We start from the raw sequence: 21,146 nt of genomic DNA, 5'->3' as shown, positions 1-21,146 counted from the left end.
GAGTCTGTAACTGTCAATTGACAGCAATCTGTAGTGTACACACTATTGCTCGGATGCAGAATTATCTCTAGTGTCAGGTACAGGTACTATTGCTTATCTCTAGTGTCAATTGAAGCTTTACACAAAAAAAATAGTGTCAATTGAAGCCCCACTATTGCTGGTCTCCTGGAATTAACTTTGAGATGCAGGCTTGTTTGGATGGAATCATGGAAGCGTGGCTAGCTAGACAGTAGTAGACTTGTGCAATATCCATCCATCCAATGATTCAAAAAGTTCAAAACTGCTACTTAGAATTGATGTTAAATTGAAATAGCTTCGCAGTCTAAAATGTGTTGCCTACGTGGCTCCCAGAAAAAGAATTATGGGAAGACATCTGCATGTTCTTTCTTGTTTCTGGCAAACAAACACTGACTGCTACTAATAGGTAGTCTACTTTGTCAGGCAAAATTATCAGGTCCCGTTATGTTCCATTGTTTCTCTGCTACAAACGTGGAATTAGTCCAAAACTAAACTAACCAAAGACAGATTTCAGTTTCTGTTATATATATGCCTATGATTATATATATGAGGTTCCTAATGTTTCTCTGCTATGGTCAAATAACCAATACTGCCAGACAGTACTTAGCAGCAAAATTTCTTGAGGTCGTGCCTATACTAAACCAGTTACTCGAATGCTTATGTGTTCAGATTAATAATATCCGATATGCTTGATTTCTGCAGGGAGCAAAGCATCAGATACTCGAGGAATAGCAAAGCCTGATTCCTGACAACTACGTTTGTTCCAAGCTGCAAATGCTTTACTGCTTGAAATAATCAATGGAGGATAGGAGTGCTGAACACCACTAGCCAAGAAGTCTACTAGTCGGAGGAAGCTGCTACTGTCGAAGTAGGTATTTTCTGCTGATTTAGCATCTTCCCAATTGGGTCCTCACGGTGTATTATTGGTTGTTGGATTGAGACATAGTGGGATTGCAAACATAAAGTCTAAAATTTAGTATTTTTTGGATTATTTTTGTTGGGATGGATTGGACTGATGTCATGAGGGACTGGTTAAAATTCCAGCAGTTTTGGTTTTGAAAATTTCATTGCAAAATAGACAGTAGGTGTGCTCTCTGTTCAGTTTAATGCATAATATTTTTCTATCAGTGGTATACAGCTTAGTACCCTGTTCTAGCTAGTTGTTGTCTTCTTTGGCTGTTAGTTCAATATCAGGTCTGACTGAACTCACATAACCAAGCTAAGCTCTACTTCAGTGCAACTTGTTTTTCATAGAGCTTTGGCTAGTCATATCTTTTTCTTTGGAGTGTCACACTGATGCAATAGTAAATTTACTATTCAAGTAATTTATAGGATTTTCATGCAAGGATTAGTTGATTTCATTTGTTTTCATACTTTTGTAGATATGGATGATCGGAGCTGGATGTCTCTTCGCAACCGTGCATGTGCTCAGTACTTAGATGGTCTGAAATTATTCATAAGAGCTGCAGAGGCGGATATGTTGAATCGGCACAAGACAACTATGTGGTGTCCATGCATTGATTGTGAGAATAAGAAGCAGTTCTCGAGTTCATTAACACTCCATGCCCACTTGATCCTCCGAGGATTCATGGATCACTACAGATGTTGGAACAAGCATGGAGAAGAAGGAGTTAATGATCGAGACTTGCAAGCTGGTTGTATGGACCAAGGATTCTCTAGTGACCTACGTCAGGATGATGGAACTCATGGTGCTGGTCAGGACAACGAGGAAGGACCCTTTTGCATCCCAGATCTCACCGATGACAAGCTAGCAGATATCAGTGCCAATTATGCTCAGAAGTCACAGGACCTTGAGGAGATGGTGTGTGATGCCGTGGGCTTTGATGAGTACACTGAGGCGGAGATGAAGAAGCTGAAGAGGTTGATGGTAGACATGAGGACTCCTCTCCATCAGAGCTGCAAGGCAAAGTATTCAAAGTTGTTTGCTACTCTCACGCTTCTCCAGTTGAAGGCGACATATCATTGGACTGACCGGAGCTTCAATGCATTGCTACATCGATTAGAGGACATGTTGCCTAAGGGGAATGAGTTACCCAAGACCACATATGAGGCCAAGCAGATTGTTTGCCCTATGGGATTGGAGGTCGAGAAAATCGATGCCTGCAAGAATGACTGTATACTGTACCATGGTAAAGAAAACGAAAAACTGACCGAATGCCCCGAGTGTGGAGTCTCTCGATACAAACAAAGAAATGACGGGGGTGATGAGGACAAGAGGCATGGAGCTCCTTGGAAGGTGGTATGGTACTTCCCTATAATCCCTCGCCTGAAGCGTTTGTTTGCAACTGCCAAGGACGCGCAGTTGTTGAGTTGGTACAAGGAGGGATGCAAGAATGATGGTTACCTACGGCATCCAGCAGATGCTATTCAGTGGTGCGTCATCGACTCCAAGGATGCATCTTTTAAAGATGAGCCAAGAAACATTCGCTTTGCACTGAGCACAGATGGCATGAACCCGTTCGGTAACAGGAGCAGCTCGCACAGTGTCTGACCTGTGTTGTTATCGATCTACAACATTCCATCGTGGCTGTGTAATAGGAGGAAATACATGATGATGCCACTTTTGATCTCGGGTCCGCATCAGCCAGGGAATGACATCGACGTGTATCTGAGGCTGGTTGTCGATGAGCTCAAGACGCTCTGGTCAGACGGTGTCAAGGTATATGATGGGTTCAAGAGAGAGTCATTCAAGTTGCGTGCAATGGTGTTAACCAGCATCACCGATGTTCCGGGACACCGTTGCTTGTCTGGGCAGTCCAAAGGAGAGAAAGATTGCTTTCAGTGCTTAGATGATACCGAGAGTCTTTGGCTGAACAACTCGAAGAAGAGGGTGTACATAAGACATCGCCGTTTCCTTAGTCGATCCCATCCTTACCGGCTCATGAAACGCCAGTTTGATGGCACAATTGAGAAGGGATCTTCTCCGAGGCATTTCACTGGGCACGATGTCTATGACCAGGTAAAGGATGTCAATGTTATGTTGGGGAAGAACAAAAAGAGTGCCCTTGGAAAGAGAAAGCGCAAGGAGGAAGAAGTCGCTGATAAGAGGTGGAAGAAGAAGTCCATTCTATGGGAGCTACCCTATTGGAAAGACTTAGTAGTTCGCCACAGCATCGATGTCATGCATGTGACAAAGAATGTTTGTGGGAGCTTACTTGGAACACTCTTGAACACCAAGGGGAAAAGCAAGGACCATGCAAATGCACGAGCGGACATGAAAGATTTGGATATCAGGCCAGAGTTGTGTCCCGAGGGCCCCAGTGCCCAGCTACCATTATGTGCCGTAAATCTAACTAAGGAAGAGAGGCAGGAGCTGTGCGACTTCTTCCGTAGCGTGAAAGTTCCCTCCGGATACTCAGCGGACATCAGGAAGCTCGTGGTGCCAAAAGAGAACAAAATGCTCCCAATGAAGGCTCATGATTGCGATGTCACGCTCACAACAATGCTTGCGGTTGGAATCAGGAACATTTTGCCAGAAAAAGTCCGAATGGCAATCATGAGCCTATGCTTCTTCTTCAATGCAATATCTCAGAAGGTTCTTGATGAGAGGTCACTGGACAATCTTGAGAAGAAGCTTTTCCAGACAATGTCTCTTCTAGAGGCGTACTTCCCACCTGGCATTCTTTGATATATCTGTTCATCTCATTGCTCATCTGGTCAAGGAAATAAAGTATCTTGGTCCCATGTTCCTGCATCATATGTACCCGTACGAGAGATTCATGAGCACTTTGAACCGGTATACAAAGAGTCGGGTTCATCCTGAGGGAAGCATGGTCCAGGGTTACTCTGCTGAGGAGGTGGTTGATTGGTGCCTTGGTTACATTGATCCTACAAATCCAATCGGCTTATATAAGTCTCCCCATGAGGGAAGGCCAGCGGGGATAGGGACTCTTGGGAAGAAGACACTTAATCCAGATCTGGATGATTACCAGCGGGCTCACTTTCTCGTGTTGGTACACATACTAGAAGTGTCTCCTTATATCGAGGAGCATAAGGAGCAGTTGCGTCAAGAGAATCCAGGTCGGAGCGAAGCATGGATAGGGAGGGCACATATGAAGGGATTCAACAGTTGGTTCAAAAAGCGGATCCTCAGTTTGAGCTCTTGCAAAGATGAAGGGCTTTGGAACCTAGCAGAAGGCCCTTTGTTCACAATCACAAGTTATCAGGGATATGACATAAATGGATACACATTTTACACCTTGGCTCAAGACCAGAAAAGTGTGTACCAAAATAGTGGTGTTCGTGTAGTTGCTTTGGACAACACTGACGTATAGAAGGATGCATACTATGGTCAGATAGAGGAGATCTGGGAGCTAACTTATCCTGGGGTCAAGGAGCCCTTCAAGGTGACTGTTTTTTGGTGCCGTTGGGTTAAGGGCACAAGGGGCATCAACAAGGACAGATATGGATTCACTACCGTTGATTTTGAACAGGTTGGGTACAAGGATGAACCATTCGTACTTGCAGCTCAGGTTTCACAAGTCTTTTATGTGCTCGACACGCAAAACAAGAAACGCCTTGTAGTTCTCCCCGGTAAAAAACGGGTTGTCGGAGTTGAAGATGCTGTGGAGGAGGAAGAGTACAATCAATTTGATGAAGTCCCTCCTTTTGGTGATTGGACCCTCCCTATGATTCTCGAGAGTGAGGAAACTTCATACTTACGACATGGTCATGTAGAAGAGGCCACCGTTGCAAAAGGCCGCCGAAACCGGCAAGTACGCAAGAGAAAGTAATGCTTATCTGTTGAAGGTACGCAAGAGATATTACAGTGTTAGGTTCTCAAAAAAGTAATGCTTATCTGAACTAGTCACTTGCACCAAAATATGTATGTTGGATAATTCACAAAAAAGGTGTTTGATTGTACTGGCATGCTTGCACTGCTGTAGGTGCTTTGCAAATGCTGAGGAAACTCCATACTTGCAAATGGCTATTTGTGGTGCTTTGCATATCGAGGTTCAGTGCTCTCCTTTCAGTAGAGCAGAGGTAGAAACACTGTTCTTTTTTACATCTAAGCATAATGTTTGCAATATTATTCATAAATATTTATTGGTGTAATTAGCAGGTATGTAAGATCCTTCAGTATATTGAGGCTTACCAGGAAGAACACAAGCTTGGTCCAATGCCAATCATCCTTTGTGGGTCTGTACAGCTGTGCACAGTAATTTATAATAAGGTAACAAGAAGAATATCTTTGCTATTTTAATTGTTCAAAATAGCAGTACTGGAAGACTGAACTGTACGTTTACAACTCTGGTAAGTATCTCCATCCTTGGTCTGTCCGTAATTCATATACGAGCGTAGTAGGTTCAGTCACAGTGATACTTAAATGATGAAATCAGTGAAGCTTCGTGATGCTAACAGATGAAATGAAATATGAAACTACTTAGTCACTGCATCTATTTCGAGTGATTCGCATGACCAATTTGGGTTTCTGTAGCTTTATTAGTTCACGTTATGTTTTATTGAAGCACAGTTAGTATTTCGTTGTTCTTGCTGTCAGGGATACTTTTGAATTTGCTATCGTTTGATGATCTGAACGGACGTCCTCTGCACTCTGCAGGGGTGTACAAGCCTGGCTGAGCTATGGCAGGCGAAGGAGCATCAGCCAGCCGCCCAAGAAACGCAGCTGCACGATGGTGTTCACGCTCAAGGAGATGGAAGAGGCCACCAACATGTTCAGCGATCGCAACCTCGACGGCAAGGGCGGCTTCGGCCGGGTTTACAGAGGCGTCCTCAAGGATGGCTAGGTGCTTGCTTGCTTGCTTTTCACCAATCGTTCTATTTTGTTTGGGCCGGAAACCAGCAGGCCCAAATTCAGTCCCCAAGTCCCCGTAGCCCCGCAGTCCCTCCCTCCCGTTTCCCGCAGCCCCGCATCTGTCCCCTGCGCCGCCGCATCCGCAGCCCCGCATCTCTCCCGTGCGCCGCCGCATCTCTCGGCGCGCCTCTCCCGTGCGCCACCGCCTCTCCCGCCCTCGACTCTCCCATTCGTGAGCAAGACGCAAGAGGACGCGCAGGGCAGCCGCAGCGGCTTTGCCGGCGGCGGGAAGAGTTGGGGCCCCGAGCTGGAGATCCACCGGTCACCACCCCCGTTGCCCCGGCCTCCTCCTCGGTCATTTCAAGTTCCACATCAAAATGGTAAGCTATCACCACCCACAGTCATTTCAAGTGTTTAGCATATTTCTAGCATCTAAATTTGGTCTTCTGCAATTTGCTAAACCACATCTTTCTCGAATTTGATTGATAGGTGTCTTCCACGGATTCTTCATCAAGTGGTGACGACGAAGCAGGGACACAAACTATTTCTGAGGAAGTAGAATCACCCGTTGATGATGAGCAGCAGCAGTCTGTGCCTGAGCCTGTGCGCCGACCCCAAAAACCAAAGACATCATCTAAGTGGCCTACTGACATGATCGAGGTCACAGAGATACATCCAGATGGGAAGCCAATTGAGGTGAAACAACAACGAAGATTGCGATTGCTTGCTCATTTGATTGCTAGACAACAGCTATCCTTAGTTATGCCATCATTCAAAAACCTTACTGATGAGAGGAAATGGGACTTGTTTAATAAACATGTCATGCCCTACTTGAAGTTCCCAGATACAATGAAGACTGAGGAGCCTAAGTATATAATGAAGGTGATATCTAAGAGTTGGAGAACCCACAAAAACAGGCTAGTGACCGATTTTATCGAGAAAAACCTCAGTCCCTTTCAGAAGCACCCCTACATTCAACCTGAAGATTGGGCAGAATTTGAGGTATTGAAGAAGTCCCCAGAAGAAATAGCGAGAAGTGAGAAATACAAAATGCTTCGGCAACAAAATGTGCACAACCATTGTCTGGGCTCTGCAGGGTATGATGGGAAAGAGAAAAAGTGGGAGCTAGAGGATGCAGAGTTAGTCAAGAAAGGCATCCCTAAACCATGGGATGACTACCCTGAAGGCCACCCTGTGAGGTTTCTACGAGCAAGGAGTAAGCTTGAGGTATCAGAAGATAAAGCTGAGATCATCTGGAAACAGGATTCAACACAAAAAATCTCTGAAGACATTAAAGAGAAGCAATCAGCCGCAGAATCTTCAGGCGTCACTTGGGTCAGGGAGAATGATGTGCTAACTGCATGTTAGGGCCCTGAACAGCCAGGCCGCGTGCGCACTGTTTCAAGTTACACTGGCTGGAAGCATGGTTGGCCTGGGTGTTCTGGCATGTACAGAAAAAGAAAGAGGTCTGGTGCAGTAGATGTGGAGGCGATAGCAGCTCAAGTTAGACAAGAAGTTACAGCTCAAGTCACACAAGAAGTGACGGCTAAGGTCACGAAAGAGGTTACCAGCAAGGTCACACAGGATGTCATGTCCTATGTTGCAGACCAAGGCTTGTTGGTAAGACCACCACCTTCTAGGACCCCTAGTCCTGCCTGCGGACGAAGGAGCAGTTGTGCCTCTGCCTCCAACGCTGTTCCAAACGACTTGGAGTTGGGGCCCAGTTCAGTTGCTCTAGATACTATTGATCTTCTTGAAGAGCCAACCCAATGTTCTTTGGTAGTGAACCTTGGAAACTATCGACCTGTGGTTGCAGAGGGTCGGGTGTTCCCAAAGGAGTTTGTGCTAGAATCAGTCCAAATAGATTATGATTATGCAATAGTCCAAGTGGAATGTGTACATCAGGGTTATGAGGATTATGTGCTGCAGCCGCCCCCTAATGATGATATCAAAACACTTAGAGAAGCTCTACTACAGAGGATACAGTGGAGAAGGGATTGGATTCTAGTGAAACAAACACATGAGACCCAGCCAGCCCAATCTCAACCAGATGAGACCACAAAGAGTGCCAAGAGTGTTTCGAAGGGCACTAATGCTATTATTTCTACAAAGCTACTTTGTGGAGCCAATTCAACTCCTTCAAATCATCAATCTCCAGCCACATCTGATGCAACAAAGAGTGTGCCAAAGGAGCATAATACAGCCAACCCTTCAAAAAAATCCAAACAGCTTAGAGAAGGAGTGCACTAAGCTGCCCACGCAGCCAAAAGTGGGAACTGAGGCTGTTGGAAGCGGTGCAAGGCCACCCAAGCAACCCAAAGGGGCTAGTAAGGCTGCTGGAGAGAGTGAAAAGGCAGCCACAAATAAAAAGTTGGCTAGTAAGGCTGTTGGACAGAGTCTAAAACAACCGCAGCAGCAAAAATGGATTGATAAGTACAAATGTGGCCACCCATTTCTCCCAGCAATGGACCTCAAGGCGGTAGGACCTGGATGTACTACTCTTCATGCTCATTACATGAAAGATTGCGTCAACAATAAGCATGGGATAGTGGTTAGGTTCAGGGGTATTTATATGCTGAACTCATCAAATTTCGAAGTCAGGCTTGTGAGATACAATTTTCTGTATGACCTCTTCCAATTTGGGGCATTGGATGCCTCTCTTCTTCAATGCTGGATATTGTAAGTACCTCCAAACAAATCTGTGTTCTTTACTTTTGTTACCCCATGGTAGAAGAACAGAAATAAGGTCATAGCTGATAGTAGTTCTCCTTACATTTAAAGTAACCATCTAATAAATAAATCATCCACCTATGTCATTATGAAAACTATCTATATCATCCCTACATTTGTATCTAGCCATCTCCATATAGAGTATTTGGTAACTTAAATTTATAACAATCAGGCAAAGATAGAAGGTATATATATATATATATATATATATATATATATATATATATATATATATATATATATATATAATGTACTATGAACAGAACATTTTCTATTAGTTATGTGCCCCTAACTTTATCCATGAATTTCTCTCAAGAAATTACTAGGCTGCACAAGAGCTCAGATTGGTGGAATTTGATTCCACCGTGTTTGGATCATATTTTGTCTAAAGAGGTACTCCATATTCTCAAAAGAAATAACTGAATAAGTGAGAAAAGAGAGGATGTGAAATTTAGTTTCAGAGCTTTTTTGGTACATATGTAAGGGCATAGTATTTGAGCTGTAGCTTTTGAACATGTCAGCTTTTCTGTTCCGGTGGTATATCTCCCCTGCTGCTGCTGCACGCTGCACGCCATCCAGGCATAGATTGGGCTTGGGCATGATAGGTTTTTTTTCTCACCCATTGTAGTATTTCTAAGGTTGAGTGTGAGCATGCCAAAAGTTTCAAGTTTTTCCATGTGTTGTATGACCAGAGATCCTACATAACTGATAAACATGAATAAAAGATATGCTCTTTCAACTCAACCTTTGTGTTGCTCTGTTAACTTCATGTTGAATTTGGTTTGGTTCACTGACTGTATTTTGATTATTGTCTGAGTGACCAGCTGACATCAGTTTTTTGCCGAATTTTGTTCCACACTATTAATCTCCAGTTAACAGCTAAGCTGGTTGGCTTCAGCGTAGACAAACCAATTACCTTTAACACATAGTAGTTCGGGGACAATTGGTAGTGGCGGAGTTAAAGTAGATTGTTTGTAGGTGGGTTTAACTGTTCTGGCAAACAAAATAACTGTGTTGGCCGGCAGCTTTTATCTGGTTACTGATACTATTACTTTGGTCCTTTGCAGAACCTACTAGGTCTTGTTTATACAGTTCTGTTCTGATAGCTGCTATTGTGCCTTTGTTTATTGCCAGTTGCTATTTTTGCAGAACCGCTTTTGAACATGTCAGCTTTTGAACATGTCAACTTTTGAACATGTTTAGAGTGCTTCTAGAATAAAACTGAACATAAACATCAATTTTGTGCTTGGTTTACCTTGCATGAGTTGAGGTACAGAGTACAGACGTTAAACTTCAATTTTCATGCTCTGCATCATGTGTATTCTAGCTGACCCAGATAAAATGCAATTAAGCTGGTTGAAGTAGCTGACCCAGATACATATGCTTGCAGTTCATCGGCTGTTCTGTACTCATTTTCTCTAGGCATATCCCTTTTGGTTTATGTACTCATGTTGTCTACATGTTCTTTCTTATTTTTAGATCACTGGTTGTGGAAGCTAAGGCTAAGGACATTCATATGGGCTTTCTAGATCCACAAGTGATGTCACTGGACAGCATAACATTTGATAGAGACAAAGTTCTGCAGTATGTACAAAAGGCCTTCACCAAGTATACCAAGAATGACTACATAATGTTTGCCTACAACTCTGGCGGCTTAGCTGGTGATCATTGGATCGTCGTGGTAATAATTCAAAAGTGGAATAAGGTCATATACCTTGATTCCAACAGATCTGAAAACCATGATTTCAGCGTGCTAAAACTATTGATTGACGAGTGAGTTGTTTGCTTACCTACTATTGACTTGTTTCATAAGTGCCAATATCATTGAACCAACATAATGAGCCATATATATGTGTGTGTTGTACTCTTACATGTAGGGCTTTTGCAAGACACACAAACAAGCTGAAAGACAGACCACAGCCATTGAAACACGCTTTTAAATATGCGGTAAGTGCTTCCAAAAATAAAAGTCAATATTGTGCCTCTAGTATATTAAGTACTGTGTTCAACTTCCATTTTCAAATTATTGTGTTCTATATATATTTGTCGCAGTGCCTTCAACAATCTTCTGCTAAGTCATCTGGCTGGTATGCTGCACACCACTTGTTTTTAGCTATGAGAAAGACAAACTTGGAATACTCTGAGGTATTCATATCTAAACTTTGGATGTGCAAATATAATGGCCCATGGTTGTTTGAGTGTGTGTGACTGTGTCATGTCCTAGTATAGTTTTTAGCCCATGGTACTTGTTCTGCTACCTGTCTTTTTCTATCTCAAGAGAAGAGAAAAGGTGGAGGCTTTATTTGTATTGCTACCTGTCTTTTCGTTTTGGGGAGTGATCTGATGAGGGTGGAGGAGCAGGTGCCGGCTCTGTGCTTTTGCAGCTGAACCTCCTTATGCTCCAGGTAGTTTAGTGATTGGATTAGGAGCATGCAGCTAGCTAACAGATTATTTTCTCTGATTGTTTATTTGTTTCCTAGCACTCGGATATAGTGTGGCCATTGTCGCAGTGGCCAGTTTGTGTTTCAATTTGAGTATCATTATTCGGTAATAGTGGCACTAGCCGATTGCTCATAGTCTTGATGAAAAAGTTTGTGTGGCCTCAGCATTCTGTCTTCAAATCAGTCTCAAGGAAACAGTCCTGCGTGTCCTGAAAAAAGTCTCAAGTAACAGTTGTATTTCAAACCTTAATGCGATTTCACTACATTTGTAGGCTATTCCCTTGATGTAGAAGAAAACTCTGCAGTTTCTTTTCAGTGGAAACATGCACAGTACTACTTTAGTCATAAGCTCGAATGCTCGATGCTTTACGCTGCCTATATATTTTACTCAGTGATAGACATAGGCATAGCACCATCTGCTTGCTAATGAATTTCCACATCTGCGGATGTTCCTATGTCCCTTGATTGTTTGCATCAAGCTTAGCAACTGTGATTTTTTACATTGATTGTCTATATTGTCCTGTACATTGTACTGTACCATGTTTTCTTTTTTACCAAAGTTCTATCTTGACACAGGAATTTGAAGTGTTGACGACGCCCATCGATATGCTCATGATTAGAGAAAAGCTAGCCAGGTTCTTAGTGGAACAAGTCATCGAGAAGAAAGGAGAGTTCCATCATGACCAGTGATGTGTGTTTGCCATTATCAGTGTGAGTCCAGTGATGTAGTGTGTGACTAAATAAATTAAGCCCAATGTTTAGATGGACTTCGAACAAGTTGTGATGGATTTTGAACAAGTTGTGAACATTTGATATAAATGTGAATCTGTTGAATTTGATGTCTATCTCGTGTGAACATGTTACATATTGATGACTTATATATATATATTATATATATATATATATATATATATATATATATATATATTTCTTCTGTGAACGATGTGGGGTTCTGATGAGCAATGTGTACATTTGTTATATGCTATCAGTGACACATTAGACAGACATGAGTCACTGATATCAAATTATCAGTGACGCAAATCAGTGACGCATATTCTTAGTATGTGTCACTCATATATCCTTATTCGTGACGTGTGTTACCACAACGTGTCGCTGATATAGACTTATTAGTGACGCGGGTTCCCACAGTGTGTCGCTGATATGGATTTATCAGTGACGCGTGTTCCCGTTTTCAGTGACGCGTATTTTGAATAAGCGTCACTCTATTTCCTTATCAGTGACGCGTCTTACAGTTATCGGTGACGCATGTTCGCGTTATCAGTGACTCGTGTTCTAAATATGCGTCACGGATAGTTTCCTATCAGTGACGCATTTTTACGTGTCACTAATGTGCCCTTATCACAGACGCAAGAATAGTGACGCGTGTTTTACGCGTCACTGATGACCCTCTACACGCGTCACTGATAAGGTTTTCTGGCATAGTGGTAGGCACACTTGATTATCTTCCTGCGGCCAAGTAGTGAGACATCTGTGATGGGCAGCTTTGCGGACCTCTCAACTGCAAGCTCAAGTTCATTGACAGCCATCTCCAGCCTCTCCAAGATGTGCCCTTGCTACGTCCTCTTCTCCATGTGCTTGCCCAACACAAAGGAGACGCCACTGTTCACGGCCTCCTGAACAAGGGCTGAAGCCACCATCTCCGCCATGAGAGGGAGTCGACCCTGGACCGTACAAGTACAGTCACTCTACCTGCTGAGGAGACAACGGAATATATATATATATATATATATATATATATATATATATATATATATATATATATATATATATATTTGAAGTGATGACCACACACAAGAGAGAAAAATAACGAGTGATCGATTGGGTTTATGTTTATATTGATGCAATATATGCATATATTGTTTTTTCCTTACTTTTATTTCCTGTTGCTCCAGCCGCTTTCAGAGATCCAACTGCTGATCACAGAATAACCTAGCTCTATAGCTAGTTATTGGTTTCTTTCATGAACAGATGATAGAAGGAATAGAAGGCCATCTGGAATCACTAGCAGATTAGAGGAAGGTGTGGTTCTTTTGAGGATTCTGAAGATCGAGTTAATTAATGAGCTGCGTGGAAGTGCAAGTTATATATATATAGCTGATGGGGGTATATATCGACAACAAAATGGTTTGCGCAGTGCTTATTTTTCAAGGGCCTGTCCTTGCCGAGGAATGACAAATATGGATAGTATATGCCTCGTACAGGTTAGGTGTCCACGAAGCATGCGTTACTTGTCTGATTATTGTTCCTTAACTAGGTTCGTACCCGTGCGTTGATACGGGACAACTAAACTTTTGTACTAAAAATACACGGATCGCACGATAAGATAACAATATTATGAAATTAAATATCGACGTTAAAGTAATATTTAATCCAAAAAGCAAAGTTCGTGAAATGGAGTCGCACGGCGTTCTCCTTCCATGCCGCCCGGCGTTCTCCTTCCGTGCCGCTCAGCTCATCTGCAATGGAGTCGTCTCCCCATGCAGGAGACGTTGCAAGCAGCAGTACACTCGCTGAGGGAGGGGAGTCGACACGCGTTGATATTGGCGGCAAGTAAAAGTAAAAAAGAGTAATTAATACCATTTACTTACATTACAAAGCATTGATATATATAAAATGACCAGTAGTTACCTTCGTTGATCTGGTTTGTCGTCTTTAAATAGTGTGCGCCAACCATGATTTTCAACAGGTTCCATGTACCTAAGAATGACTAAAACATAAAATGATGAATCATGTCTGAAGCTTATAAAACAAGGTTGATTATATATAGTTTCGATGACAACTTTATTTATCTTTTAATCATAGAGATTTTTGGCTTTTTAATCCCCGCTCCGATCACACTCACTCTCACACAGCCTTAGGACATTAGCAAAGTAGTCCATATTGCTGCAAAAAAAAAAATTACAACCTCACAGAGACCGCCGCGGCAGCCGAGGCAACAGTGCCTTGAAATGCCGAACGGAGCTGTAGACTCTAGTTCTTTTTTTTGGTCGAATAAACTTGTAGATAGTTGTTGCTGTGCCAAATGGTTTGGGTTCAAGTGGGGCCCATGTTCTTTTTTTATTAAAAAAAGAACAAAGACATCGTTGCTTTGTCTTATCCATTCCGCAATCGAGCTAGGCGGAGGCCGGTGAGCAGAGAGCCTGCTCCAATTGAGAGAAATAGCGAATCGAGCTTCGCGATTGCTCCACTCGAGCGAAATAGCGAATCGAGCTGGGCCGGTCGCTCCAATCGAGCAGAGCGGTGGAGTGGAAGCCGCGGCCGCATCGGCTGGCGGCGGTGGCGGCTGGCGAGGCTGCGGCGGAGGGCGAGGCGGGCGGCGCCTGAGGCGGCGCGGACGTCGTGGCGCTCGCGGCCCGCGACGCCGTCTCCTTCCAGTTCCACCGCTCGCTGTGGCAAGTCGAGACGGGCCGCCGCGACACCCGCCACGGACCTGCCCAACCCGGAGCTAGTGTTCCCGCTCCTCATGGACGCCTTCGCCTGGCGCGGGCGCGGCATCGCTGACCTCGTCGCGCTCTCCGGCAAGAAGGGCAATCCAACCCGACCTCATCCTCTCCCCCATCTGCGTACCACGGCGCCAGATCCCCAGGTCGCCGCACCCTGCACCCTCACTTCAGGGTATGGCTTCTCCTTCCTCCCAAGACGGAGTGCACTGCCATTACTTAGTTTAATTTGTTCACGGCTAGTTTTTGTGCAGGTTAATGATGCCAGATTGGAGTATGGAAGCTTTATTTAATTCATTTGTGATAGTCAGTAGCTGTTATTTGTAGTTATTACGATAATTAGTACCCTACAATCCCGATCCTGCTTGTTCCCAATTCGTTGTTTATCTATTTCTCGTGCTGCCAGAGCTTGTTTTATCTAATTCTTGTGCTGCCAGTACTGCTTGTTGGTTATTCATTTATGATGGACTCTTGGTACCGCTAGTCCATGTATATATAGAGTGTCCAACCTTGTGTGTGTGCAATTTATTGTGAGTATGCCCATGTAGAGAAGCAGATCGCGTGGGAGGCAGCGAGGGTACGAGAAGCAGGTTGCCATCGATGTCGAGTGTCCACGACGATGGCACCATTGAGGCGGCAAGGGAAGGAGAAGCAGATCTTTCTTACCGCACTTCTATGATTTAGCTGTCACCAAGGTGAGCCATAAGATGAGCTCGCGGGTGTTTTCATTCTGAGAGAATTTAGCTACGAATTTCTTGTATGTTGTTTGAGCTATATACTATCAATCTATCTCATATGCTCACATTGTTCCACAATTGCATTCATCAACACAAGTGCAGAAATTTTTGAATCCCTGTTAATACGCAAAATTTCTTAGATGTTTCATAAAGGAATTTACGGTGTTTCAATCCTAGGACTTGGCTGGTTTACATGTTACCACCCACTGCGAAAGAGGTAAAAAGACACAGATTTGTACATGTGACCATATAGGTGATTAAGAACATTCAATAGCCTACTGTGAATTATAGCTTAGAAATTCTAATCCACTTGAGACCTGAACGTGAATTTTAAGAATATCACACTTCACATTACTACAATTTGAAGAAAAGAAAAATCTAATGCTGTTTTTCGCAGTTTGGATTTTAAGATTAGCACGCGGTCCATTACATTTGGTTTAAATGTTGTTTTGGTCATCATCCCAAAACTTCAACAGGAGTATGGTACTTAGGTTTTGGAATATGTCATTAAGGTTTAAGCGACTTATGAAACTAATATGATTTTTTTCTAAAACAAAACTCACCTTTTTCTAACATTCCAATGAAATTAATATGCCTTTTCTGACTATATATATATTGTTTCCTTCATGTTCACAGCATGACTGAATTCAGAAACACTCTTCATGGCGAATGGAAACAAAATTTGAAATCATGTTTCCTTTATGCTGACTAAAAGACGGATAAATGATAAAGTGATTTTACATTATCAACAGCTGCCCCCTTTAGCCATCTAGTGATACTTTTAAAAAATTGTTCTCATGAACCGGTGGTTTATGTTCTGTTTCATCTTTGGTAGAATGCGATGTTCCATCAGCTTTATAAAATTATATTAGATGCAATCTGGCTAGATTGGCTTTTCTGCAGGTAGTCATCATAATCTTTGGTTTGCAACAGCTGATTTTGTCACAATTGGTTTATAGATGCATCCACGTTAATAGACTAAAAAAACCGTTAATTTTGGGTTGATGGTTTGGGACAATGGATTAAAACTAAGAGTATACAAAATGGATGCCAAATTTCAGTTTAGTTGCTGCTTTGGCCTCACTGAATATCGTCACGAATACTGCAGAAAAGGGTCTGTTGATGAGTGACCTTTCTACATCTGATGAAATGTTGAACTGAATAAAAAGAAATTAAAAGGAGGCCTGAGCTGCTGAGCCTGATTATGCATTGCTGCTGAAATTAAAATAGGAACTCTGCACGTGCAGACACTAACATAATGACTTTGCATTGCTGCTGATCTTGTGCTCTATAAGAGAATGCTTAGGTAATTACTGCTGCTCATTTGTTGTCGTGTCCAGTTTCTTCTTGAACGCTTCAACCTTGCAAGTTAATTATTGCACCTCTGTTCATTTATCCAACTTCACTTTGTTCCACTCAGTCATCATAATCTTTGTGGCAGTTGGTTTATAGATGCATCCATGTTTATATAGACAAAAAAAACTGTTAATTTTGGGTTGTTGGTTTGGGACAATGGATCAAAACAAAAAGTAACAAATAGGTATATTTATAGATTATAGGCATAAAAAAATTAGTGGATAAGAGAAAGTAGTTGCTACAATGACATTTCATAAAAGTAGGATTTAATTTCCTTTGCATATCGTCACTTACCTGTGACTTTTGTGCCTTGTGTACAGCCTGACCGAGAAGCAGATCACAGGTGAGGGCAAGAGAAACTGATTGCCGTCGATGTCGGGGGGCCACCGCAACGGCACCAGACAGACGTCGTCTGACCGAGAAGCAGAACACGAGGAGCAGCGATCGAAGGAGAAGCATATTGCTGTCAATGTCGGGTGGCCACGTGACGGCGCCAGACAGGCGTCAGATTGCTGCTGACGTCGAGTGGCCACGGGACAGTGGTGGCTTGGTGCAGGAGATCGTTTGGTGCTGACGTCGATAGGTCACGGCGGTGGCACAGTAGCTGACGGACAGGCGTCGGCGGCTTGGAGTAGGAGATCGCTGTTGACATCAAGTCACTATGTAGAATATGATTTGTAGGGACAGCTCCAGCGGCTCTGTAGGGGCGGTTTGCTCAGCCGCCCCTACGCAAGTGTCTCTACAAATTATATATGTGTAGGGGCGGCTAGTGTTATCAGCCGCCCCTACAAATCGATTTGTACGGGCGACCGGATATTGAGCCGCTCCTACAAATCAATTTCCGGAAATCACGAAAAAAGGGCAAAAAAAAAATAGCAAAATGTTTTTTTAATCTAAGGAGGTCCCAACCAGCGGCCACACTGCCCACTCTATCGGAGTAGCATTTTTTCACAATTTTTGCACACTTTGCATCGGGCGAGATTCGAACCCGCAACCTCTCTGTCACACACAAACTCCTCTACCAGTGCACCTCACGTTCACTTGTGTCTACAATCCATTTCGGTTCCCCACATATTATACAAAACTGAGCATAAATTGGTTGTTTGAGGCCCTAAATTAATTCAAATGAAAAAGTTGTCAACTACAAAGTTTTATAACTTTTCGAGATCTACAACCTTTATTTTGGTAGTTTCTCCATCCGAGATCACTTATAAAATTTGAATTTCACATTTGAGAAATTCGAACGTAGTTTTTCATGATAGGATGATTTCAAATGAGAAAGTTATCAACTATAAAGTTTCATAACTTTTCAAGATCTACAACTTTTATTTTTACTATTTGTCCATCCGAGGTCGTTTAAAAATTCAAATTTCAAATTTTTGAAAATTCAAACGTAGTTTTGCTTGACAAGATGATTTCAAATTAAAAAGTTGTCAAGTCCTAATCGTTGTTGACGTCGACGGCTTGAAGTAGAGATCGTTGTTGACGTCGACGTCAAGTACGAATGGCGATGGCAGTTTTACCCCTTTTAAGTTTTTTCACGTGTGCATTAAGCTGGGGTCGTGGGAGGCGCTAACTGCGATCGCATGAGACCGGCGCGTTGATTGTTTGTTTCCTTTTTTTTTTGCGAGTCAACGTTCTGGGCGCCGGTTTTTCTGGAACGGATTGTCTGTTTCCTTTTCTTTTTGGCGAGAATGGCAAGACGTGGTTTGTTTTAAATTTTTTTTTGTGAGATTGGCGAGACGTTGTTTCTCGGAAACCTTTTGGGCGCTGGGTTTTTTTTGGAAAGAAGGGATTGAGCCAATCGATCGGTTGCATGCAAGGGAATACAGGCTTTTTGTTTGGTTGGCCATGAGTGTTGAGCAGTTACCGCTCGGATGGGGGCCATTTACGAATATCGCAAAGGGTGGAAACGTCGATCACGGGGAAACGTCGAAACAAACAGTACCTGCTCTTTCCTTTCGAATATCACAAGGGACGCCCGCGCATTGGAGAGATGCTGTGCGAACGCAGCAGGCAGGACAATAGGGCCACGTTGGAATGTCGCACCAAAAAGTATCCACGTTTTGTTCTTTTTAGTTATGTGAGATAATCCACTTTTGTCGATTACTGGAATGGCGTATTTTCCTGTAGTTACGAGGTGTCAATGTTTTTTGTTGTCATTTTTATTCCCTCCATGACACCATTTCACATCAGCTATCACTAGTAGATAAACGACTTTTGATTCACTTCGAAATTTGGCTTTAGTTCTGGTATTTTTCACGCCCGGGACTAGAGAAACCTTTAGTCCCGGTTGGTAGCTTCAATCGGGACTAAAGGTCCCTGCCCAACGGCTACCGAGGTGTGTCAGAGGCACGTCAGTGCGAGAATCTTTAGTCCCAGTTTGAGACATGAACCCTGACTAAAAGTGTGACTTTTAGTCCCGGTTTGAGACACGAACCTGGACTAAAGGTACCTTTAGTCCCGGTTTATGTCTCAAACCCGGACTAAAGGTGTCTCGAAACTGAATTTAAAAGGAAAGCGTATCTTATCTAAGTTAGATGTGTGATGGTAGGTGAGATGGTAACGTATGCAAGAGCTGAAATGGGAGGTCGTAGGTTCGAATCTCTACAGTTGCAACTTTTTTTCACCTCTACTCCCAGTTGGAGGAACCGGGACTAAAACCAAGACCTTTAGTCCCTGTTCCAAAACCGGGATTAAAGGAGGTTGAGAATCGGGACTAAAGCTTGTTTCTGTACTAGTGTAGTGTGAGCATCCAATTTCTTGGTTTTGCCATGCCTTTGCAACGTCTGTAATTTTGTTACAGGTCCATGAAAACATATCTTACTATTACTAATTAATGGGGACCAGTTAATAACGCCTCCACGATAACCTTCGGAAACACACTAGAGAAAAGATAAATTTAGGAAACTCCCATAAAACCGGAGTGCGGTGCTTTACAAAGTGTGTACAATAAAAAGTAGTGTGCACTGGCTAGTTCATTTGTAAACACATAACTAGTTCATTTAAGAGTGTTCGCTTGGAATATTAGCGTATTTATCTTTGGAGTAATGAAGACTCCAATGCATTATCTAATGGGTACCAATAACAATGTGCCCATGCAATTTCCAGAGTGATGCATTAGAGGACGTGTTGCATGCCGATGTATAGCGAACCATGACAAAGAACAAAAACAAGAACAAGAACCATTGTAATCATCTGGCAATTATAATTAAAGTGGCGGAAGCTACAAAGTTCTCGTTACTTGTCTGATCAATTCTTTACAAACTACTACTTGTCATCAGCTAGCAATAGGAATGCAAGCAGGTGCGGGCCAACCTTCCAGCCTGCTCGGACCGCCTGCAAAAACAGGCCTTGTGGACGTTGTGGGCTCCTGCTTCAATTGATGCGGGCTTAAGCAGCCCAGCCTGCAATGCCTAACGGGCTAAACTTGCTGCCTGCGTCAGCCTGCATCGCACTGCAAGACCTGCAAGACATGCGTCAGCCTGCTCGAGTGCCACATTCGCTGATCCGCCGCGGCGGCGCTAGGAAAGCGTCGGCTTCGGAGTGAGGACGGTGACAGCGGCATCCTCCGGTGAGAACCACCCATCTGCCTCTTCCTCTCCTTCTGCGTTCCTTTTCTTCCAATCAGCTGAATCATTCCATCGATCTCCTTCTTTCAAGGCCATGCCGTGCCGCCCTTCGATAGCCATGGTGCGCCACCAGTTGCCATGGCCGCTGCCCTACCTCAAGGAGCTCCGGATCGACGTCTCCAGTCCGCCCCCGTGCCCGATATTGGCTCCCCCCATCCGGTTCCTCCCTGCCCCAACCCCATTCTGCAGCAGGAGGGCAGCACAGCCCGGATCCACCTGACGGCCACACCTTCAGCTCGCCGTCGCTCCTCCACGTCATGCCCCACGGTAAGATGGGTGCACCCTGTAGTAGTTTGGAGGGGCCGTTATGGTGCTTTTCTTGCTGCTCCTTAGCACCGCTATGGTGCAAGTTAAATTCTTGCATCGGAATTTATCCTTTGATCGGAAAAGCAACTATTAAGATTAAACTTCTATTAAAAAAGGAATTTTCTCCAGCCTCTATGCACAGTTTGCCTTGATGGACCTGCTACACTTACCTTAACAGATGTGAAAAGATGGTGTACATGAGGTACATGCAATTCCTCACTAGAAGGTACAGGTACAGATCTAGTTTGATGAATAAGTACTTTGACAACAAGGACGAACCGAAACCTACCCAACCGGCGTAAGAGAGGTATGGTAAACAGGTGAAACCTACCCAACCGGCGTAAGAGAGGTATGGTAAACATGTGTTTGGCAGGTGAAGGATATGGAGGTCGAGTTCGGAAAGAAGAAGAAAAAAGGAGAACACGACAAGGAAGAGAAAGCTGGAGAAGGAGGAACGTGCTGTCATCATTCCTTTCAAGAAGTCGATTTTCTTCAACATAGTGATAGCACAACTGGCAATGATAGGCATGAGTGATACCTATCACTATCGCTTCGTCGCTTGAACTAGTGGTGATAGTTGTTTTGCACCAAAAAAAATCATAACTTTTCATTTGAGATAAGATGAAAATAAACTTTATATCAAAATTGTAGAGTACAAAGAGATCTAAAACTTTGTAGTTGACAATTTT

The 21,146-nt window shown here is 43.3% G+C and overlaps 2 long non-coding RNA genes and 1 pseudogene across 2 annotated transcripts; all 3 read left to right on the top strand.

Annotated features, from left to right (window-relative positions):
• Positions 1-5,672: 5,672 nt before the first annotated feature.
• LOC136542871 (uncharacterized) lies at positions 5,673-11,738 on the top strand (annotated as a pseudogene).
• Positions 11,739-14,098: 2,360 nt separating this feature from the next.
• On the top strand, positions 14,099-17,403 carry LOC136545041 (uncharacterized). Its single transcript, XR_010780896.1, has 3 exons — positions 14,099-14,601; positions 14,681-15,121; positions 16,840-17,403. It is a non-coding gene; the product is annotated as an uncharacterized lncRNA (long non-coding RNA).
• A 2,639-nt stretch (positions 17,404-20,042) lies between these two features.
• Positions 20,043-20,836, top strand: LOC136545044 (uncharacterized). The gene is made up of 3 exons (XR_010780897.1): positions 20,043-20,093; positions 20,183-20,418; positions 20,636-20,836. It is a non-coding gene; the product is annotated as an uncharacterized lncRNA (long non-coding RNA).
• Positions 20,837-21,146: the final 310 nt, after the last annotated feature.

Source organism: Miscanthus floridulus, chromosome 3 (assembly GCF_019320115.1).
Source record: "Miscanthus floridulus cultivar M001 chromosome 3, ASM1932011v1, whole genome shotgun sequence".
Taxonomy (NCBI): Eukaryota; Viridiplantae; Streptophyta; class Magnoliopsida; order Poales; family Poaceae; genus Miscanthus; species Miscanthus floridulus.
Note: the sequence above shows the minus strand (reverse complement) of the source record. Positions and strands in the feature narration are given on the sequence as shown.